At 39.8% G+C, this 22,249-nt stretch overlaps 1 non-coding gene across 1 annotated transcript; it reads left to right on the plus strand.

Annotated features, from left to right (window-relative positions):
- Positions 1 to 1,645: 1,645 nt before the first annotated feature.
- Positions 1,646 to 1,721, plus strand: TRNAS-GGA (transfer RNA serine (anticodon GGA)). The gene has a single exon. It is a non-coding gene; the product is annotated as a tRNA-Ser (tRNA).
- Positions 1,722 to 22,249: the final 20,528 nt, after the last annotated feature.

The following is a 22,249-nucleotide window of genomic DNA, read 5'->3' on the forward strand; positions in this document are numbered from 1 at the left end:
CAATGCTTGTGGGTATACAATATTTTTTGTTGTTCCATTGTCTGTGCAGATATAGAGATTTTCTGGCTTGCTGACTCTATAACACACACAACATATAATTGTCCATGTGAGAAGCAATCTGTGTCTAGATCTAAACCGCACAATTCTAAAGATTGGCCCTGAGCTCTGTTGATGGTGATTGCAAACGCCAATCAAATTGGGAACTGCAATCTCTTAAATTGAAATGGCATATCCATTGGAATCATAGGAATGCGAGGAATGAGGACATCTTCACCTTTGAAAGGTCCTGTCAAGATTGTTGCTTCTACGATGTTGCTCATTAATTTTTTTACTGCCAGCCACGTGCCATTGCAAAGCTTTGGCTGGTTGATATTTCACAACATGATAATTGGCTCACGGATTTTTAATTGCAGTACCTTGTGGTGGCATCCCTGTCAGATCTAGTGAATTCAAAAATTCTGTTGGGTAATTAACCGCTTCATCTGCTTCCACAATAGTGTCGACATACTTGTATGTGACTGCCTCATTTTGAATGTTAGACTGAATAATATTGTTAAGTTCTTAGACATCTTTATTCTTGGCCGCAAGAATAGCTCGTTCACTCAGCCAATCGTGATTCTTATAATTGGTTTGAATATTGGGAAATACTTTTTCAACCAATTCTTCTTTTGATGTCACTAAATTGCAGAAGTTATGAGGCAATGAAATTTGTTCTGAGGTCAGATCAACCAGCACCTTTCCGTTCCCAGTTTTCAGCAATTGATGTGAGAATATCTCAGCTGATCGATCATTTTGCAGCTGGACAGGCATATTTGTAGTTAATTTTAACGTCTTTACGTGTCACCACAAAGGAGACTATTTCAGGCAAGCATTTATTTCATCTGCTGGTGTCAATGGAGGAATTCAAGGTAATGTTTGACTGAAATCTCCTGCAAGTAATATTAATGTGTTCCCAAATGGTCTGATGTTTCCACGCAAATCTTGCAATAATCGATCAAGAGCCTTGAGCGATTTTTTGTGCACCATTGTGCATTTATCCCAAACAATAAGTTTGCATTTCTGCAATACTTTTCCCATGCCAGATGCTTTGGAAACATGGGAGTTTCAATGAATTCATGATCAATGGCAATTTCAAAGCAGAATGAGCAGTTCTTCCACCTGGTAGCAATGTTATAGCTATTCCGGACGACGCAAGAGCTAAGGCTATGTCATTTTGGGATCAAATTGCTGCCAGAATCAATCTAATTAGGAACATTTTACCAGTTCCTTCTGGCGCATCTAAGAAGATTTCTCCAACCCCATTATTGACAGTTTGCATTATTTGATCATAACTGCTTTTTTGCTCAAGCGTTAGGTTAGGAATATTTGATTGCACATACAACAAAAGATCACCCATGTTGTAATTTTGTTCACAATGCAATTCTACATCGAATGAAGCAGCAGCAGATCTATTTGGTGATGGCATTCCCAATTGATTGAGAACTTTGTTCGCGATTTCTAAGCACAAATCTTCAATCCTTATCAACGCTTCGTTGTAGATTTCTGCTTTGAATCCATGTTCATATTTGAATTTTCCTTGCGTATTTGACAGAAAATATCTTCAGCCATGTGCAATTTATATTTCTCCCATAACATTGAAATGGAGGCCCTGGCCGGTTGGCTCAGTGGTAGAGCGTCAGCCTGGAGTGCAGGAGTCCCGGGTTCGATTCCCGGCCAGGGCACACAGGAGAAGTGCCCATCTGCTTCTCCACCCCTCCCCCTCTCCTTCCTCTCTGTCTCTCTCTTCCCCTCCCGCAGCCAAGGCTCCATTGGAGCAAAGTTGGCCTGGGCACTGAGGATGGCTCTGTGACCTCTGCGTCAGGTGCTAGGATGGCTCTGGTTGCAACAGAGCAACGCCCCAGATGGGCAGAGCATTGCCCCCTGGTGGGCATACCAGGTGGATCCTGGTCGGGCGCATGCGGGAATCTGTCTGACTGCCTCCCCGTTTCCAACTTCAGAAAAATACAAAAAAAAAAAAAAAGAAATGGAATCATAAAATATTTAGTATACCGTGTGTTGCTTTTGTGTCCAAGAGATGGCACTGTTTTTCAAAAACATATTCTTACCTGTTACAGGTGTGACATCTACATAATAGTAGGTATATAAAAATGCACATATTCTAATGCAACATTTCAAAATTTCAACGCAACTAGTGAAGAACTTTCAGAGATTTAAGATTTTGAACAAACGAACATTTACATTTTTATTTATATAGATGATTCTTGTGAACGTATGAAAAGGAAAATGTGAGAAAGCTTCTTTATATTCAGAGTTCAGCTCCTCCATGTCATTCTTTCACTGGGAGTGATGCCCATGCTTTTTAACATAATTTTGCCCTCTGTGCCATAAAGGGTAAAATGTTATATCTTCCTTCAGTGTGAGCTCCACATAGTTAAAATCTATTTTGTAAATTTTGAAACCTGTATTTTCTTCATCTCACCAGAAGATATTAATTAAAAGGTTTTTGAGAATAACCAGGAGCCTCCATCCTTCTTCAGATGGTCGCTAGCAGTCTTGCTGACTGAACTGGTGAGTGTCCCTGTGATCCAGCTGTTGCATCACTTTACTTGTTCATTGATTGCTTCTCACATGTGCTTTGACTGGGAAGCTCAGGCTGAGCCAATGACCCTTTGCTCCAGCCAGCAACCTTTGGGCTCAAGCCAGAGACCTTGGGCTTCAAACCAGAAACTATGGGATCATATTGATGATCCCATGCTCAAACTGTTAACCCTGCTCTCAAGTTAGTGAGTCTGTACTCAAGCCGAATGAGCCTGTGCTCAAACTACCAACCTTGAGGTTTTGAACCTGGGACCTCAGCGTCCCTGGTTGATGCTCAATCCACTGCACCACCATAGATCAGGCTTTCCATTTTCTATTTTAAGCTTACACATTTTCTAAAAGTATATACTACTTTCATTATTTTTTTTTGTATTTTTCTGAAGTTGGAAACGGGGAGGCAGTCAGACTCCCGCATGCGCCCGACCAGGATCCACTCAGCATGCCCACCAGGGGGCAATGCTCTGCCCATCTGGGGTGTTGCTCTGCTGCAACCAGAGCCATCCTAGCACCTGAGGCAGAGGTCACAGAGCCATCCTCAGTGCCCAGGCCAACTTTGCTCCAATGGAGCCTTGGCTGCGGGAGGGGAAGAGAGAGACAGAGAGGAAGGAGAGGGGGAGGGGTGGAGAAGCAGATGGGCACTTCTCCTGTGTGCCCTGGCCGGGAATTGAACCCGGGACTCCTGCACGCCAGGCCGACGCTCTACCACTGAGCCAACTGGCCAGGGCCTACTACTTTCATTATTGATTTAATATTGTTTGTTTTATTTTTATTTAATTAAAATCATAATCCCCTATTATATACAAATAGTTTTAACTGCTAGATTTTTTTTTGTTATTACATGAAGGCATTTTAGTGATTTTGAAACCCTGTAAATAGGAAAATGTTTGTCAGAATGTATCATATGTCCGTTCCTTTCCAAGATCTTCAGTTGACCACAAAGTGCAATTCTTTCAGAAACTCAGAATGTAACATTTCAGTGTGAAAGCACCCTTGCAAATTGATTCATTCAGCTGCTGTTTAGTTCTAAGCATTTGTCTTCATGGATGTAGGACTAGCAAACAGGTATCACTAAAGTATCACCTGCCTAGTCTAGAGAATGCATGAACAATAACAGACTTATCCCACATAATCTTGCTTTAACTTTCCTATGACATTTTCATTATCATCTTCCCTGTTCATTCCTGTTATATTTTACAGAAATGACAATCAGGTATTTATACAATCCTGATTTCAAATTTGTTCTTTTATCCTCTTAAATACATTCATCTCATTTTGTGGCCTGAAAATTCCAAATCCCAAAGTCATTGAAAAGGAAAGGGGTATGAGGTTTGCTTCTGAATCTAGATAGGTGATTACCTATCCTGAGCTTTGGGAACAAGGATTATCAGAATGTTAGCAATGTTCCTATCCAATACAAGTATAGAAATACATTCCAAAGTTTAAGAAACTTTTTTTTTATTCATACTCTGTATTATTCACATGGATGTTGCTTCCCATAGTGTGTGAATTAAACAGTAGTTACTTTCATTCAGTTAAGAAAAGTGTGCTGGTGTCAGTGTCGTATTAGGATATGGAATCACACGGTAGTTTATTTTCTTAGTCCTGGTTAGGTGATATCAGGGAGGTTATTTAAATTCTCCAAAGCTTGGTTCTACCGGTTATAAAGTGGATACAATTGTTGTAAAGTACCCAATCCACAATTATGCGGGTTTTCATAGAGGCACATAGTCCAAATAAGTTTTTGAAAAGTTTTATTAAAGGAGAAAATTTATTAAATATGCCAGCCACATATATCTTATATGGTGCAGATCTAAAGTCCCAAATCATGTGTGCCATTAATATTCTAGGGGTTGGTTATATACCATTAATTATACATGGGTGGGGAAGTAACCTGACATCACAGTGTAAGCCTATACCTTTTGTTTAGAGATACATGCATTAACTACATGCTTTCAGGAGGGGAGAGGTAGTTTCCATGGGAACAAATGCCTGTAAATGGTCCATTAATATAATAAAAGGTTTAATTTAATCTTTTTTTCTCCCTACATCTGGCTAGCTATTCACCCATTTCCCTATAGGTATGGGTGAAGGTCAGAGAATCCAAGTCTCCTTTCTCTTTCTGCATTTACAACACAATGTCATTAGCTATCTTGGATTTATGCTAATTATACAAGTACAGAGATCATTTACAAAATCTCTTTGTATGCATAGCCCAAATTAATAAAATGTTCTTTAAGCTCCCTAAAATATTAATATTAATTCTGTAGCCTTTGGTACCTTACAACAATCCCCACTGGTTCTGTTTCCTAAGTCAAATTCTTGACTTGGTTTACTGATGAGCATAAGGCTGTTGTTTAGGAATATTAACATATAACATGTAACAGATATTTAACAGCATTAATAGCAATACAGTTCATTAAAGAAGCAAATATTATTGATTGATTTCCTAAAAACTACACAAACCTTTTGCAATTTACATAAAATTAACTGGTTTTTATAACAATTTACTTTTAGTCAGAACCTTTAATTTAAAACCTTTAACTTTTAGTGGCAATTAAGTTGATTTTCTTTTTACCCTAGCTTCCCTTTACCCAAAGTCTGATTAAAAAGAGTCCTTAGTTTCTTCATACATTCACTGTATATAGACCAACCAGCTTCCTGTTTGTGGTTGGAGTAAGACATGCCTTCTATTTTGGCAGCAGTGGGAGTTGTCAGGATCAGGGTGTGTGCACCTGTCCACGTGGAAGTCAGTCCTAGGGTGATGTACTTGATTTTCTAATAATGCTGGAAGCGCCTCTTGGACAGTCTTTTGAACAGCTTGCTGAGTAACCTGTAAATTCTGCAAGTACTTAAGGAAGGGATGGTTATGTTTCTTTTACTATATGATTTATGTAATTAACTTGCCCCTGAACCTTTGGGTACCTGTGGGTACGATGTAACTTTTAATTAGCTTCTAATTAATATTGAGTTCCTTTCCTACTAGCTTTGAGACTGTGGACATGAATGCAGGTCCAATACTAGAATGGACAAGCTAAACCTGGAAAAAACCATAATAGCAATTTCCTAATAATTGTCAATTATTTAATAAAGTCTATTTTTAAATATTTACCTGAGAAAATTCCATTTTTCCCTGTTTTAAATCTTTTCTAATTGGTTTCAAATAAACCTTTGGCAATAAGGGTCCCAAAACCCCACTGGTTCTGGGTGGCATCTATTCATTTGAATTACTATGTTCCGATTTTGAGGTAGACTGGAAGAATATACAATTAACAATAAAATTCAAATAACTAGAAAAAAATTCAAATAGCTAATGTTAAATACTATTACAAGCATCTTAATACAATAAAGTGACTAAAGCCTACTAGATTGTTAAACAAAAATAAAATTCTAACTAATATAACAGGATTTAAAATAAAATCCTACAGTCACAAATGTTCTTAACATGTTAACATAATTTCACTAAATCTGTTGACACTATTGCTGTTTTATATTATTCACAAATGTAACCTAATTTCTATTTCAGTCTGAGAAATGTCCTAAAGAGCAGGAGTTACACACATTCAGGAAAAGTCTACAAGGTACTGGAACCGTGGTCACATTTCTACACTTTGCAGCTAGAGTTTAAGCCCTCATGGTCACTGCTTCTAACTGGAATTAGGAGCAGTTCCCAACCTAAAATAGGCATGGGGCATTGAGACAAGAGGAATAAAGGAGACATTATACATTAAATAAAGCAGTAGAAAATAAGACTATCAACACCCACAACAGAGATCTTCGAGGGATAAATAAAACTAAAATATTCAGGCAAGGCATAGTAAATGGCCCTTGTGTTTACAAGAAATGAGATCAGTTTACCTGCCACTTAGAATAAATACCTCAGGCTTATAAACAGTGTCATGAGATGGGGCCAATTTTTATTTCTTCAATGGCAAATCCCAGCTGGCTGGGCAAGGTCAGGTCACAGGTAGCTGGAAAGGGCTGGAAGAGACTGAACCCTCCCTCCGTGGAGCAAGGTGGCAGCTTACCTTCTTATGTCCTTTTTTTTCCACAGCAAAGACATGTCCCCCGGTGGGGCCGAGAAGCCTGGCAGGCCTCAGCTCAATGACCTTTCTTTCCACTCTTGACGCAAGGCCCTAATGGAATCCTATGAAGCTCCTTTGGGGCGCTGGAGCCTTTTAAGGGTATATGCCGAAAGCTGGTATTTTCCTGATCTCTTCTGGGCCTTATTTGCCTTTTCTATCTCCTTTCTTGGTTATTATAGACCTTAAAAGCCATGTTCAGAAGATCTCGCTGAGGGGCTTGAGAGCCCTTTTCTGTCTATATAAACTTTTGGAAGAAGACAAAAGACAGCATTATTAGCTGGACTAAATCAAGAAAAACAGGTTTTGGTGCTTTCTTTAGAATTCCAGAGTCTCTTCGCTGCTTATTAATTCAGTACATTAGCATTCAAAATAAATTTTAACAAAAGCATGATAAAATAGATTTGCAGGAGTTCCAGGATATGACTTCTTTGTTTTATATTACCTAATATTGTTTTAAAATGATAGTAAACTAAATATTATATAGTATAAAAAGACATTGTTAACAACTTCTAATTTTTAAACTAAGATTCTAATATTACAGGGCTATAAAACAGCAAATAAAGAATTAACAAAAAGGCCTTTAAAATAACACATACATTTTAGCATGGACAATACTTTTTTTTTTCATTTTTACACAACAGTGGGGGAACAATAAGTCATTATTCTTTACCCAGTGATAGGAAAACCCATTAGTTAATAGAGCCAATTACTAACAGTATAATAACTGAATTTTCTTTTAAGAGCCAAATTTTAAATTTAAACTGTATAAATTAAATATACTGTATTAAATTTAAACTGTATAAATTAAATATAAAGTGCCTACACTTGGCACTTCGTTGGAGAGCTATAGAGGGCAAAAGGCCTTCTGTGGCCTGTGAGCTGTTTGCAAATGGCAGTTTGCCAACCAGAGTTCTTAGGAGAGGGGAAAAGGAAGAGACATTCGACATGTTTGACCCTCTTTGCACAACTCGAGGGCTGACTTGAACCCTAGCCTGGCCAAGCGGCGAGGCTCCGGGCTCAGTCCCAAAGCGGCACTCTCTCAGAACTTCTGTTCCCTGCCGCTGGATTAGGGACACGGTTGCCATGCGAGAGGTGGCACAGACGGGCTGGCGTTTGGACCTAGTATTTCCAAAAGCCATGCTGACTTTTATTCCCTCCCCTGGCAGCTGTTTAGCTTTATTTCTTACAATAAAAGCAGCAAATAAAATAGAATTTTTATAAATTTACCTTCCTAAGGATGAGCCGGTTTTAGCCTATATGAGGTTTCTAATCTTTCCCACAATTCCCTGAAAATTCTTTTTACAGTTTTTACTATTATGGTTAATGCTGTGGGTCTTCCTTATGAACTCCATGTCTTCTTCTACGTAACTGAGAGACTTGGAGGAGATTCTACCACCACCTCGGCCCGCAAGAGAGTTTTAGAACCTTTTCCCTTATTTTTACACCAGTGGAGGACAACAAGCCATCATCCCCAACCCACGGCGAACTTATTTTTCATTCTATTCCCTATAATCCTATTATCCATGTTTTTATTACTCCTTCTGGAGTTGCAATTTAATTTAAGAAACCACCAATTAACTAGCAAGGTCCACACCTACAGTTTGTTCATTTCTAAATTCTTTTTCTCTTTTTTAAGATATTTTTTTAAAGCAAAGTTCTAATTTTTAATACTATTTCTACTCTGTATTTTCCAAATGGGCAAAACCTCCTTTGGTCCGCAGGTGGACATTTGAAACCAATTTTTATTCTATATTTTAGTTATTTTATTCTTTCTCTATTGCTCTATTTTAGTTATTTTATTCTTTCTCTATTCCTGTCGCTCCACACACAGCAGGCTGAATCCTAGCCTAACCGTGAGCCTGGAGGAGGTGGGCTGTTTACTGTTTGCCTGCCGCTCAGGTGCAGTGCGGGCGGAGACGGGGAACTGCGGAGAGGGGAGAGACTATGCTTACGTCTGCCTCTCCTCGGCCGCGGCCCCACCCCCTCACTCCACACACCACGCCGCCCAGGTTGGTTTTTCTCTCACTAAAACTGCATACTTACTAGTCCTTCAGCTTTAGAGGATGGAGGAACACTTGTAATTTGTGGGCTCCACTTTTCTCTTTCCCATGGCTGCTTGTAATATGGGACATTTAATTTTCCAATGTCCATTTTCCTTACAGTATGCTCATTGATTCTTTTCTAGCTTAGTCCTATTCTTTTTTGAATTTTTTCTTTTTCCTTTATTTTCATTTCTTTTTAAACAAAATTTACGTTAATTTCCTCATAATCATTCTCAAGGGTAGCTATGTCCTCATGTGCCTCGAAGAATTCTCCTTCCTCTTCCAAGGGTCCCTTATCCTTAGAAGAGTTTGTCTCTTGGAATGCTGCTACTATTGCTTTAGTTATTCTTTTTTCCTGTTTTTGACTCAAATTTTGCATGACCAAGAAGACCTGGCACCTGCTTTGTATCGAGCATGTTTTAAGCCACTGTGGTGGATTCATTATTAAATTAGCCACCAATCAATGTATGGAAACTGATCGGAACAACCTGGGTTCCCAATTACTATATTCCAGGGATTAGAATTTCTGGTTGTTATTACTTATTACAAAACTGAAAGTTGTTTCAGGAGAATCTAAGAATTAGTGTACCAATAAAAACAAAAAGATAAGAGATAATTAACTAGCACCCAGAGTAAAAGATGTTTGACTATAGGGATATTAATTATTACATAAGACAAGGGGAATAAGCCAACTGAAGAGAATGGTGTGTTTTTTTTTCAGAGAAGAAACTGACAGGGCACCCGAATCTAATTTGAGAACAAAGAGAGGACAATGATTCTCCACTTACGATTGCTTTTTAGTCAGAAGCTTCCAGTTTTAACACAAAAGACCAAAGCCAGGCTTTAAAACAGACACATTTTAGACATTAAACAAAGGACTTATACACGAGCATGCTTTCATAAACGAGGGAAGGACTTCCCTCGTGGCCTCTTAGGTGTAATGCAGGCCACGTCCTGCAATGACTTTAGACTTTAAACCCAGGATTTTTTTTTTTTTTAGGCAAAAGTAAGGAGAACAAAGAAGAATGAGATCTCAATAAATACAAAGGTGTCTCAAATTAGGTTTTCTTTGAGAGCATAACAACTAGCTGCCTCTGGAAGTACAGGGTCTCTACTCAGTCCCCTTTAATTATCTTGAGCAAACACAAAATTGCGATAGAAGCTGATGGACCTGGTCACTTCAGCTCCTCCTAATCGTCTTTCCAGAGTACAACTAAATGCAACCCAGAGAATCCTATTTAAGACTGACGAATCTCCTACTGACGTCTCGGTCTTTGGAGAGTCCACAACGGGACTAGATTCAACTCAGTAATGTTGGAAAGCTGGCTTTACCTACGTACTTCCGAAGTTACAACTCAGCGATGCAGGCAAACTGTTTCACCTACACACCTCTGGAGTTACAACTCAGTGAAAGGAACGGCTTTGCTTTACCTACAAAATTCTAGAGCTACAACTCAGCAAAACAAAAGATTTACCTCACCTACAATTTTTCGGAGTTTCAGCTCAGCAAAGCAGCTTTGAAGGCCCCACTTACATCACTGGAGTCACAACTCCGGAGTCACAACTCAGTGAAGCCCCTAAATTACCTACATTCTAGACCCAAAGAAATTTGACCAGTACCAGTCTCAGACAGAAAAGTGAAAGCAAGAGTTCAGAGGAAAACTAGACAATTCAATAAAGCAAAAAGAGTTGCCTTACTTACCTCCTTGATTTCTCTGCCGAATTATCCAAATTGTCGAATTTTGGAACCGAGAGGCCTCTATGGGGGAACTGTCCTGACCCCACAGGAAGACCAGGAGCCCTAGAAGTCTCAGCTGGTACGCTTCTCCTCGACTTTCAAGTGGGACCGGGCAGCTCCCCAAGAGTCTGTCCAATTTGGGGTGCCTCTAACTGGTGACATGAAACACCATATGCCCCACGTGGGCGCCAAATGTTGTAAGGTACCCAATCCACAATTCCGTGTAGGTAGAGCACAGAGTGCGTTCCTAGCAGCTGTGGCTGATGCAATGCTGTGAGAACACTCCAGCACCTGAAACCCTCTTAGGCACACCCAGGAGGGAGCTCGCCCACTGTAAGGAAGTAACTCAGTGCCAACCAGGCAGCTCCCTGACCTTTTCAGCCATTGGCTGTGAAGGACACACTGTAACACCCTATAGGCTGAACCTGGGTATATAAACTAGCTTACTTCCTGAATAAATCGGATCTGCGTCTCCAGAGATCCGAGATACAGAACCTGGTCTCTGAAGTCGGGTCTCTGTGTCTCCACTTTGTGTCTCTGTCGTCCTCACCCCCAGTGGGTCTTGTCCACAATTCTGTGGGTTTCATAGAGCATGTACTCCAAATAAATTTTTGAAAAGTTTTATTAAAGGAGAAAATTTATTAAATATGCTGGCTGCATATATCTTACATGGGGCAGTTCTAAAGTCCCAAATTGTGTGTGTCATTAATATTCTAGGGGTTGGTTATATACCATTAATTATACATGGCCAAGGAAATAACCTGATATCATGGTGTAAGCCTATATTACCTTCTGTTTAGAGATACATATATTAACTACATGCTTTTAGGTAGTTTCCATGGGAACAAATGCCTGTAAATGGTTTATTAATATAAGAAAAGGTTTAATTTAATCTTTTTTTCTCCCTACACCTGGCTAGCTATTCACCCATTTCCCCAGGTATGGGGGAAGGTCAGAGAATCCAAGTCTCCTTTCTCTTTCTGCATTTATAACACAATATCATCGGCCATCTTGGCTTTATGCTAATTTTACAAGTACAGAGATCATTTACAAAATCTCTCTGTACGCATAGCCCAAATTAATAGAATGTTCTTTAAGCTTCCTAAAATATTAATATTAATTCTGTAGCCTTTGGTACCTTACAACACAATGATATTTACCAGAGGAAATAGCAGGCCTTTGGGTGGATCACTATAATTTGCCTCAACAACACCTTGATCAAGCATCTTATCATTTGACAGTCTTTTGTTATGCTACCTCTGATCTAGAAATTCCACAAGATGCAGTCCTTACTGGCTTTGTGAGAATCTTCACAGGGTGCGGTATTAGAAAAGAGACACCAAATAATAATAATAAAAAAATAAGAAGAAGAAAAGAGACACCTGCCTTATGAGTAAGATAAAAGTTTCCAAACTAGTTTTGCCAGGATAATGCTTGAGGGCACCCTGTGTGCTGTTGTAGGTGCAGACATTGTGAGGTCAGAGACTTCTGAAAGTGGTGGTCAAGGCATTGTCTTGACTCTAGAACAAGGTGGGAGAAGCTGCATCTTCCATAACTTAACATGTATTATTGCCTTTAAATCTGTGAGATTACAACCCCTTTATGGTTAACCTTTGGATATTGATTTTATGGTGTGAAATTTGGTAGTTTGTGTCATTGAACATAAAATATATTGTGCAGTTTTCTTTGCAGTAAGTACTGTCATTACACAAACTTTCAGACTAAATTTCTTTCCATTTTAACTTGTGTTTACCTTTGATGGGAATACAAGTTCTGCCCAAATGTTTCACTGCCAACAGCAGAGTGAAAAGAACAGCCTTGAACAAACTGCTGTTGAATAAACTCTGTATTTGGGTCATAATGAGTATCACAAGTCTGTTGTCTCTCGGTTTATTAGATAAGCCACTTGAAGCCATGCCTTACTCAAGTCAAATCATTCCTAGTAAAAGATATAAGGGGAAAATAATATTTGTTTTACAAAATAGTTTTAAATTTTTATTAGCTGACCATTGACAGTGACTTCTGGGATTACATGAATCCCCTGTAATTTCAAAGGTTTCATGACTCACCCCTCCTCTGCCAAAAAAAGCAAAAAAAAAAAAGCAGTAAGTTCCCTCTGAATAACGGCCCTGTGTAACTCTGGGAATCTATTTTCCAAGTCAGCAGAATCAAGGGCAGTTATCTGGAATAATGCTGAAGTGTTGGCAACCTGAACCATGAGTCCTGGCCAGACTTCAGACTCTGATTATAACAAAGACAAAGCAACTAGTGGGCATTCCATTCCCGGTGGAACTGAGCCAGCTCATGACCCTTCCCCAGCTGTGCGAGAGTTAGATACTTTCTGCTCAGCTGTTAGGAAACAAAGAAAGGTTCTACTTTGTGAAAACTAGCTTGAGGTTTTTTATTTGTTTGGTTTTTTTGCAGGACTTTTGTTGATTGAGAAAAACTAAAAATTTTCAAAGTGCTTTTTAAAAATATTAGATATTTCTATATATTAAAAAATTCAAAAATTAGTCTTTTTATTGAGCTGCTTTATTAAGTACCAGAAATATGAAAAATGAATAAAACTTGCTTTCCTCAAGGAATATACAGTTTAGTGGACATGTATGTATTTTATGCATAAAATAAATGCAGTTTCTCTGATCATTACTGGGCCTTCCTACAGAGATCTGGGCTGCCTCTATCATCTGTTTCTTCATCTGTCAAATGAAGGCAATACCAGTCTCACCTACCTTAAAATGTTATTGACGGGATGAAATTATATATCTGCAAGTATGATGAATACATCTTTTACTAATATGTCTCAACTTGTGATTTACTTAAATTGTATCACCCAGAGGGTGAAGGTCCTTGATAAAGGGCAGGTTTCTGGGCTCTACCCCAGGCCTTCTGTATTAGAATGTCAGACTATGATCTGCATTTTAATAGCAGCCTTCAAATGATTCTTATGCACATGTAGTTTGAGAAGCTTTGCTCTTTTTATAGATGGGCAGGGTCATCTTCAGAACTAACATTTGGAGACAGTAACATGCCAAGGTTACTTGCTATGTGGTAGAGACTGGGCCCCAAACTAATTATTTATAATTCTAGTTCTCTTTCCATACACAAAATTGTTTCTTATAGGAAGGGATTATATTGTTATTTGATGGTTGTTGGCACCAATTCAATGCAACAGGAATCCTCAGTTTGGGATGCAGTGAAGAAGGAAATTTTATTCAGTGCAAACAGCTCAATTGTGATATAGTGTGGCTGTGAGGTGGTCCTGGGGCCAGGCCCCTCTCCAGCTAGACAACTCTGCTCTACTTCTCACTGGTCTGCTTTGCGCTGTGCTGCTCTGCTTTGCCCAGTCTACACTGGTCTGTTCCCCTCTGCTCCAGCAAGATATCTTCTGTGTTCCATCTTTGGTATTTCATCTCCAACTGGGGAAAGCAGTCTTTGATTTTGGGTGGTAAGGGAAAGTATGCTCCTAGAACCAGAGCTAGCTTATATAGACAGCAGTCTCCATCCCATGTCCCTGATTGGTCTGCCCTCATGCAAATGAGGACACCAAATCCTTGCTGTTTGATTGGTCCAAAGGCAATTCTGATTGGTCAGAATAGAACTGCTCTGATTGGTTTGAGCTGCACAGCGCCAATTGGATGGGGAAAGCCTCAGTCCCATTAGTTGAAATAGGACTCCAGGAACTCCTTTATAAGGGCTGCTCCTCAGTGGGCAGAAACACAGTGCAGGCAAGCAGTTTAGTGTAGGATTGTCCCTGATGAGAAGTTTGTGTAAGAGGGCCCTGTGTGGAAATGGCTTTTAGGATCTGCTTTTAAAATTAAGTCCAGTTAGCTACCAGGAGACCTTCTTCATAGGTGTCTTCTTTCTGAGAGTTCACAATATGGATGAAAAGTCTTACTATTTTTCTTAGTGGGAGACGTTAACTGTATTGTGGAAATTGTTACGTAAGTGGCAGACTGTTTTGAGGTAGGTGGAAAGATAGTGGGAAGGGAATTCTCTGCATAATTGGATTTTAGGACTTGGCTCCTGCGTCCCTTCTAGTCTTTGTTGTTTCAAGGCACTAATTTTGTGGTAATTTGTGATGTCTATGGTCAGATTAAATGCCTTTCCTGAGAACAAGCAAAAAGATTTTACCTCAGCCAACGGCAGAATTAGAATAAAACTACAATGTTAATTAGTAGAAAACTGATCAAAGGGTTTCTTTGTCAGAGTTAAAGCCCTCCCATGACAAGTGAGTCTGCCTTTATTGGTGTGGGGTCTGCTGCCAGCTTGAGTGTCACAGGGATCAGGTAGATGCAGGAGCCTGTGCAGGGAGGGTGCACACCTGCTCTGAGTTTCTCCACATCCCAGGGTTTGAGTGTCTGAACTTTGGCCCAGGATATACAAGTAACCATGTCCTTAAGTGACTTAAGGCTTTTGCTTACTGGCTCTTGCCTGGGAAAGTAGAAAGGAATGCCTAGATTTCTTATTTTTATGTTTTATTACTTTGCTAGAAATCAAGCTAATGAAAAAAATGTGTAATGTTAGTATTCTTTTCACTCTCATTTACAAAGCTCATTCAATTTAGTTATTTTTAAGACGCCTAAAGTTGTCTTTTATTTTTGTTCAAAGTCATTTAGCTGCACAACTTGGTAAATATTTACTGTCTTCTAACGGTTTCATTGAATCTTTTTTTTTTCTTTCTTTTTAAACAGCTAGAGCCCAAGTTTAATGACTTTTGGCCATAAATGGTGGTGACAACATAGAGGACTCCCTTGTTTTAAAAAATTCTTCCATCACTAGAGGGGCACTTAAGAGCAGTTCATGCACAATAACCCAGATTTGAAGGTGGAGCCTTGTCTGAGGTCTAGACCTCGTTGCTCTGGTTACTTGCTCACTGCCCTGCACAGACTTCTTGTGAGACACTGTGCTGACACATTTCGTGCACTGTGTTCCAGCTCTTCTCATCCGTTCTATTTTGGATTTTTGCAAAGTGCATGAGCCATTTCAGGGGGTATTCAAAGTGTATGTAGAGGTCATTCTGACACTGGCGCCACAGAGACAAAGGCATTTATATTTGCCCCAGATACTGTGAAAAGCATGAGAGCTAATGCTGTCGGGCACCTTTATTTTCTTAGGACAAATAATGGTGTTGGTTTACTTGGAAGCCTGCACACACTGCGCTGTGGGGCACAGACTGCTCTGTGCTGCTGTGATGCCAGTGTGTTGGATATAGAATACAAATTCCGTCCTGAGCTCCCTCTAGTGACAGTAACAGAAATGTATGTACGGACTGTGATCCTGTACATATTTGTAATTCAGTTCAGTTGTTTTTAATTCCACTGAGTTCAGTTACTTTCCATTACACTTAATTTTGTACAACAGGTATTTCTTGACTCAGAAATTTTGTTAAGGAAACATTTAGAAAAACTATAATTTGAAAATATTTTATACTAAAAATGGAAATTACAATAGAAAACATTTTGTTTTTTTTTATTAATTTTAATGGGGTGACATTGATAAATCAGGGTACATATGTTCAGAGAAAATAGCTCTAGGTTATTTGGACATTTGCTTATGCTGCATTCCCATCACCCAAAGTCCAATTGTCTTCCGTCACCTTCTAACTGGTTTTCTTTGTGTCCCTTCCCTTCCCCAACCCCCTCCCTCTCCTCCTTCCCACCCCGCAACCCCCACACTGAGTCCATGTCTCTGAGTCTCATTTTTATGTCCCACCTATGTATGGAATCATATAGTTCTTAATTTTTTCTGATTTACTTATTTCGCTCAGTATAATGTTATCAAGGTCCATCCATGTTGTTGTAAATGATCCAATGTCATCATTTCTTATGGCTGAGTAGTATTCCATAGTATATATGTACCAAAACTTTTTAATCCACTTGTCCTCTGACAGACACTTGGGCTGTTTCCAGATCTTTGCTATTGTGAACAATGCTGTCATAAACATGGGGGGTGCATTTTATGTTTTTATAGCCTACTGTGAAAAAAAATATCTTAGTTTGTTTGTATAAGACACCCCTCCCCACAACATACACATGCACATGCTCACACACAACCCAGCTCTTTTCAATACACTGTCCTGATCCCCAACACCTTCCCCAGTTGTTGGGTGGGGCCTTCTTTATTTGTGTGCTGAAGGTAAGATGGGTCTGGAAAGAATACCTTGTTACTAGTCCTGGATAATGAGACAGAGCATGTTGTACTGATACACCATTAAGCTATGTTCATTCATGTCTGTTAATTTGTTTTAAAAAGTCCAAAAACTTTTGTTGTAGACTGAGACAACTCATCCTACTTCCCAACTGTTCCCAAATTTTGTGTTTATACTTAAATGTAAAAAAATTGCAAAGCATGATAGGTACTAGAAGAGAAACATATTTGGACACTTGCTGTTTCTCCAGTGCCTCCCCTGCCTTAGCACTGGATCAACATTTTCAGGCCAGGTCTGAGTTTGTCACTTCCCTGCTTGAAGGAGGAGGCACAAGCCCATGCTGGCGCTTGGAATGAGAGCACACTGGGGAGGTTCCGTCCTGACTCTGACCTTTGCTAGTGGGTTTGGGCAATGAGACAAATCATAACTGTACCTACTTTTTAGGACAATGTAAGCCCCATGACACAGAGCAAAGCCCAATCAGCATGTCCTCTTGGAACATGGTTCCTGGGCTGATTATTCCACATGTCTCTCATGACTAGGCTTTTCTAAATTGTATTCTTCTACTTAAAGAATGAGGTTGTTTTGTGTCTTCTCAGTAATAAAAGCCATGCTTTATCCTACCTCATCATGCTGGCTCATGGCTTTTGCTAAGGTGACCAATCGTCCTCCTTTAGGGAGGACAGTCCTTCTTTTATAAGTTCTGTCCTCCCTCGAAAAGTGTCCTCCTACATGTCCTTTTTATTTTTATTTTATTTTATTTTATTTATTCATTTTAGAGAGGAGAGAGAGAGAGAGGAGAGAGAGAAGGGGGGAGGAGCTGGAAGCATCAACTCCCATATGTGCCTTGACCAGGCAAGCCCAGGGTTTCGAACCGGCAACCTCAGCATTTCCAGGTCGACGTTTTATCCACTGTGCCACCACAGGTCAGGCCCTACATGTCCTTTTTGATATTGGAAGACTAATCTGTAAATGTCTGTATTCGATTGATGCAGTCAAACCATTGCATGTGATGTGATGTATTTGTATCTAAATGAGTACTTTTTTCTTATAATTATTATTAAAAATTAATAGGGATGTAAGTATAATTACAATATAAAATATTACAAATGTTTTTATTATGCATTTATCATATTATAGTGTATTGTTGCAATGAATAAAATGTTTCTTTTATTTACAATATTGTTTTTTTCTATTTATTTTTGTCCTCCTTTTCATTGTAAAAAAGTTGGTCACCTTTTGCACATGGCTAAAATCTCTCAATCTTTCTGAGACTTACTTTTACAAACTTAACACTGATATTTTGAATATAAATTCTTCATTGTTGTCAAACTGGTTTATTCACTGTCCTCAGACACACCCTTCTTTTTTCTGATGCCCTTAGACTGGCCTATACTCCAACCCTTCCCCTTCCTGTCCTTACTGATGAGCTCAAACACCACCTCCTTATTTTCATAGAGTGTAAAGTATGCTGTATGCATCCCTCAGTAAATGACTTAAAAACACTGAGATGTGCAAGGCTGGGTTTTTTAGGCAGAACACACACTGAGCTCTCAGCCTCGTGTTCACTCATGTGATGGGAGACATGTCGGCTTGCTGTTTACCAGAAGTTAGTTGCCTGGCTACTGTCAAAGTATTTCCCAAGTCTCTGATTTTGTCCAAATTAATAGGCCCTGAGTCTGACCAGTTAGTGGTGTAGTGGCTAGAGTATTGGCCTGGGATGCTAAAAACTGAGGTTTGAAACCCTAAGGTTGCTGGCTTGAGCATGGGCTCACCAGCTTGAGTACATGGTCATGGACTTGAGTGTGGGATCACGGACATCACCCCATGGTCACTGGTTTGAGCCCAAAGGTCACTGGCTTAAGCAAGAGGTCACTGGCTCAGCTGGAGACCCCCAGTCAAGGCACATATAAGAAAGCAGTCAATATAATTATAGAAGTGTAATGTTAGATAAAAGGGCCCGAGAGAAAAGCAGGTGGCACCATAGAAAGAGAGTAAAAGAAGGAAAGAGTGTTCAGCAGGTGTGAGCATGGTGAGGCCCAGAAGCTAAAGAGGGGATGGCGGGGTAGGGGAGTAAAGAGGAACAAATGCGGTGATGGAAAATGATTTGACTTTGGGTATGGACACAATGCAAGCAATAGTTCAAATGCTGTAGAGATGTTCACCTGAAACCTATGTACTCTTATTGATGAATGTTACCCCATTATATTTAATTTTGAAAGAAAAAGAAAAAAAAAAAGATAGTACAACACTGTGAGAAACCAGGAGGGCACAAGAGGAAGTCAGAGACAGGGATCTTGGCTTTTCCTCGGAGGGAATGCGTGGACTTGGATAGCAGTGGGTAGCAAAGAGGAAATCCAGTGAGAGAAGAGCATTATTTTCATCACTGTTTTTGGAATTATACACTTAAAAAAATCTTTTAAAGATATCTTAAAATTATTTCCTATATGATGGAATTGGACTTCTTGTTTCTAAAGACAAGCTTAGGTAAGGAGGAAATCCAAGCATGGCCAGGATGATTCAGAATACACATTTCCCCCTATTGTGCAATTCCTTTCTTTTTTTTCCTTTTTGTCTAGAAGAGTTCATGCAACAGAAGTCATTACCTTTAAGATCTTTAGCTCCAGTGGGATTAACCAGTCTCATATGCTTTATCTGGAGGTTAGTGAAATCCCCTCTTTAAGCCCAATTAAGAAATTCTGTTTTAAGCCCTCACTAGCTTTATTTGTATAGGAAAACATGGCCCAAAAAGCTGTAACAAAATCTTGGTAGGAAGTGCTCTCTGCAAAAATAGTCAGCAGGGATAAAATTCACCAACATGACATGTAAACTTCCCAGCAGACCAAATGTGTTCTGTGAGCCAAAGGGATTAAGGGGTTGTACTTGGGATCTGAATAAAGGTCATTCTTGATACTGAAAAAAAAAAAAAAAAAAAAAAAAAAAAAAGAAAGCAGTCAATAAACAACAAAAGTGCTACAACTATAAGTTGATGCTTCTCATTTCTTTCCCTTCCTGTCTGCTTCTCTCTCTGTCACAGACACACACTAAAAAAATAATAATAAAAATAAAAAAATAGGCCAATATTTCTAAGAATATGACACAATAAAAGTGATTTAAAATTTTTCTTATGTTTAATTTTGGAAAATTTGGCATTTAAAATTAAGATTGGTAAAAATGACCAATTTTTGTTACTGTAGAACACAAATATAAAATGATAATTTATGCCTTTAAATTTTTAAAGCCCTTGCACAGCTGTCATGTCATCCTCTCTACAAATTCAAAGGAATTATTTTTCTTTATTTTATTTTTGTGTGTGTGTATATGGCAGAGAGGGACAGATAGGGACAGACAGATAGGAAGGGAGAGAGATGAGAAGCATCAATTCTTCATTGTTGGCTCCTTAGTCTCCTTAGTTCATTGATTGCTTTCTCATACGTGCCTTGACCCGGGGGGGGGTGAAGGGTAGGGGGGGCTTTAGCAGAGCTAGTGACCCCTTGCTCAAGCCAGCGACATTTTGGCTGAAGCCAGCGACCATGGAGTCATGTTTATGATCCCATGATCAAGCCAGCAACCCCGTGGGTTTTTGAACCTGGGTCCTCTGCGTCTCAGTCAGACACTCTACCCAATGTGCCACCACCTGGTCAGGCTCTTTCTTATTTTTAAAAGATTTTATTGATTTGAGAGCAAGGAGAGAGAGAGAGAAAAGAGGAATGAGGAGCAGGAAGGTAATAGTTGCTTCTCCTATGTGTCATGACTGGGCAAGCCTGGGGTTTTGAACTGGTGACCGCAGCATTTAAGGTCAACATTCTATCCACTGCACCACCACAGGTCAGGGCAAGAATTATTTTTCGAAAGGGCTTTAAGTGAGCAAAACTGAGACTCAGAACTGTACTTAGCTGTCTCTTTTCTGCAGGTTCCATGAGCCACTGAACAGACCATTCATTTTGAATGGTCCAGGACGATGGCTTACTGCAGAACCCCAGGCTGGCTTGGATGTTGTCTTGAGCGCGGGGCATGGCAGAGAAGGAAAGGCATAGGGAAAGAGGGAGACAGGTTCAGATGCAGGAGAGTCTGACACACACCAGACAGCATGTAAACAAAGGACTTTCTGCAGAAAGGAGGGACATGCACAGCCAGCACCCTCCCCACCAAGGGAGTGTGGCCGCCGGGCAAGCGTGGCCACTGGACAAGGCTGAACCCATCAGCATGAGAGGGCTCTTCAGAACTGAAGCCTCTCCTGCCACTCTTGGTGGAGGGCTGATTTCAGGAAGAGAATTGTCAAGAAGTCATTATTAAGTACAGGGAAAATATTCTTCAGAAGATTCAAAACTATATGAGTTCATACTAATATTCATCAGACATGAATTAACGATATGTCCAATTCTGGGGATACAGTGAGAAAGGACAGTCCTGCTCTCGAGGAGCGTATAGGCCCCCAAGGAAAAGAGAATGATGGTCATGACCATTGAACAAGTGCTTACCCTCTGTGGAGCTTATTTACCCTCTACATACTTAGTCCTCACAATAGCCCCGTGCTGAGCTTAGTGCTATTTTCACTTTGTAGCTACGGCAGTGAAGGTGCAGGAAAGGTGAGGTAACCTGTCTCAAGTTCCACAGCTTGCGAGGACGCTCTGTGGACCCCAGGAGATGAGGCCAGCAGAGAGACCGCTTTTAACCTCATACATGCTTTTACAACAGGCTTGGTGTTGGTATTAACTTTAATTGTCTTTCAGTAGATATTTATTGAAAATATGCCATTTGGTAAACATCTCCTAGACAATGGGGAAATATTGAATGCAGTACAGAAAGGTGATACTTCAAGAAGTTCACAATCTAGAGGGGAAATAATTAAATTAGCGATTCCTCTAACAGGTGATAGGCTTCTGTTAGCTTTATGATTCTGTCAGTCACTGGTAGGATGTTATTTCTTTTCAGGTGTCATGTCATGAAATCATTTATTTAATGGCTTGCTAGACTCCAGACAGACACACCCTATCACTGGCATTTCCCACTTACCAGTCTGATGACCTCGAGAAAGGAAATGACATCACTTGAGGCCTGCTCTGTGTGCTTCAGGAGTTTATGCGGACTTGGAGTGACCCTGTTTCTCTTTTCCCCTCTCTTGTCTTAAACATGTGAATAAAATTTATGAAACATCCTCATAAATTTTTAGTAGCCACGTGTATTTCATTTTTAATACAATAGGTTCATAGCCCCCTAGAATCTCTCTGAAGATACTAAATACATTTATTTTAGCCTTGTATTTTGTGTCTTATAGTGTGTTTTTTCAGGATTAGGTTCTGCTTATTGGTTCAGTGGTTTTCCCTCAACCTTGGTTGTTTGGTCGCAGTTGTGTGCAAGATGTGAACTTGAACAGCACTGGTGGCTGGGCGAGTAGGACTCTTGTTTGCCTGGCATGAAGGTCTAGTTTGGATCAAATCAGCTCTGACTCAGGAGTCATGTGTGGCACAAGGAGGATATGCTTCCCCTTAATATGTATCTGGGTATTGTATATAGATGTGCAAGTGTCCTCTGCCTGTGACAGGCCCTGGTTTCTGTGCTTGTGTGTGTTTCAGAGTCTCAAATGTGAAAGCTCTCCTGTACAGAGCTTGGGCACAGAGGTGTCAGCCTCAGGTGG

The sequence above is a fragment of the Saccopteryx leptura genome, chromosome 3 (assembly GCF_036850995.1).
Source record: "Saccopteryx leptura isolate mSacLep1 chromosome 3, mSacLep1_pri_phased_curated, whole genome shotgun sequence".
Classification (NCBI taxonomy): Eukaryota; Metazoa; Chordata; class Mammalia; order Chiroptera; family Emballonuridae; genus Saccopteryx; species Saccopteryx leptura.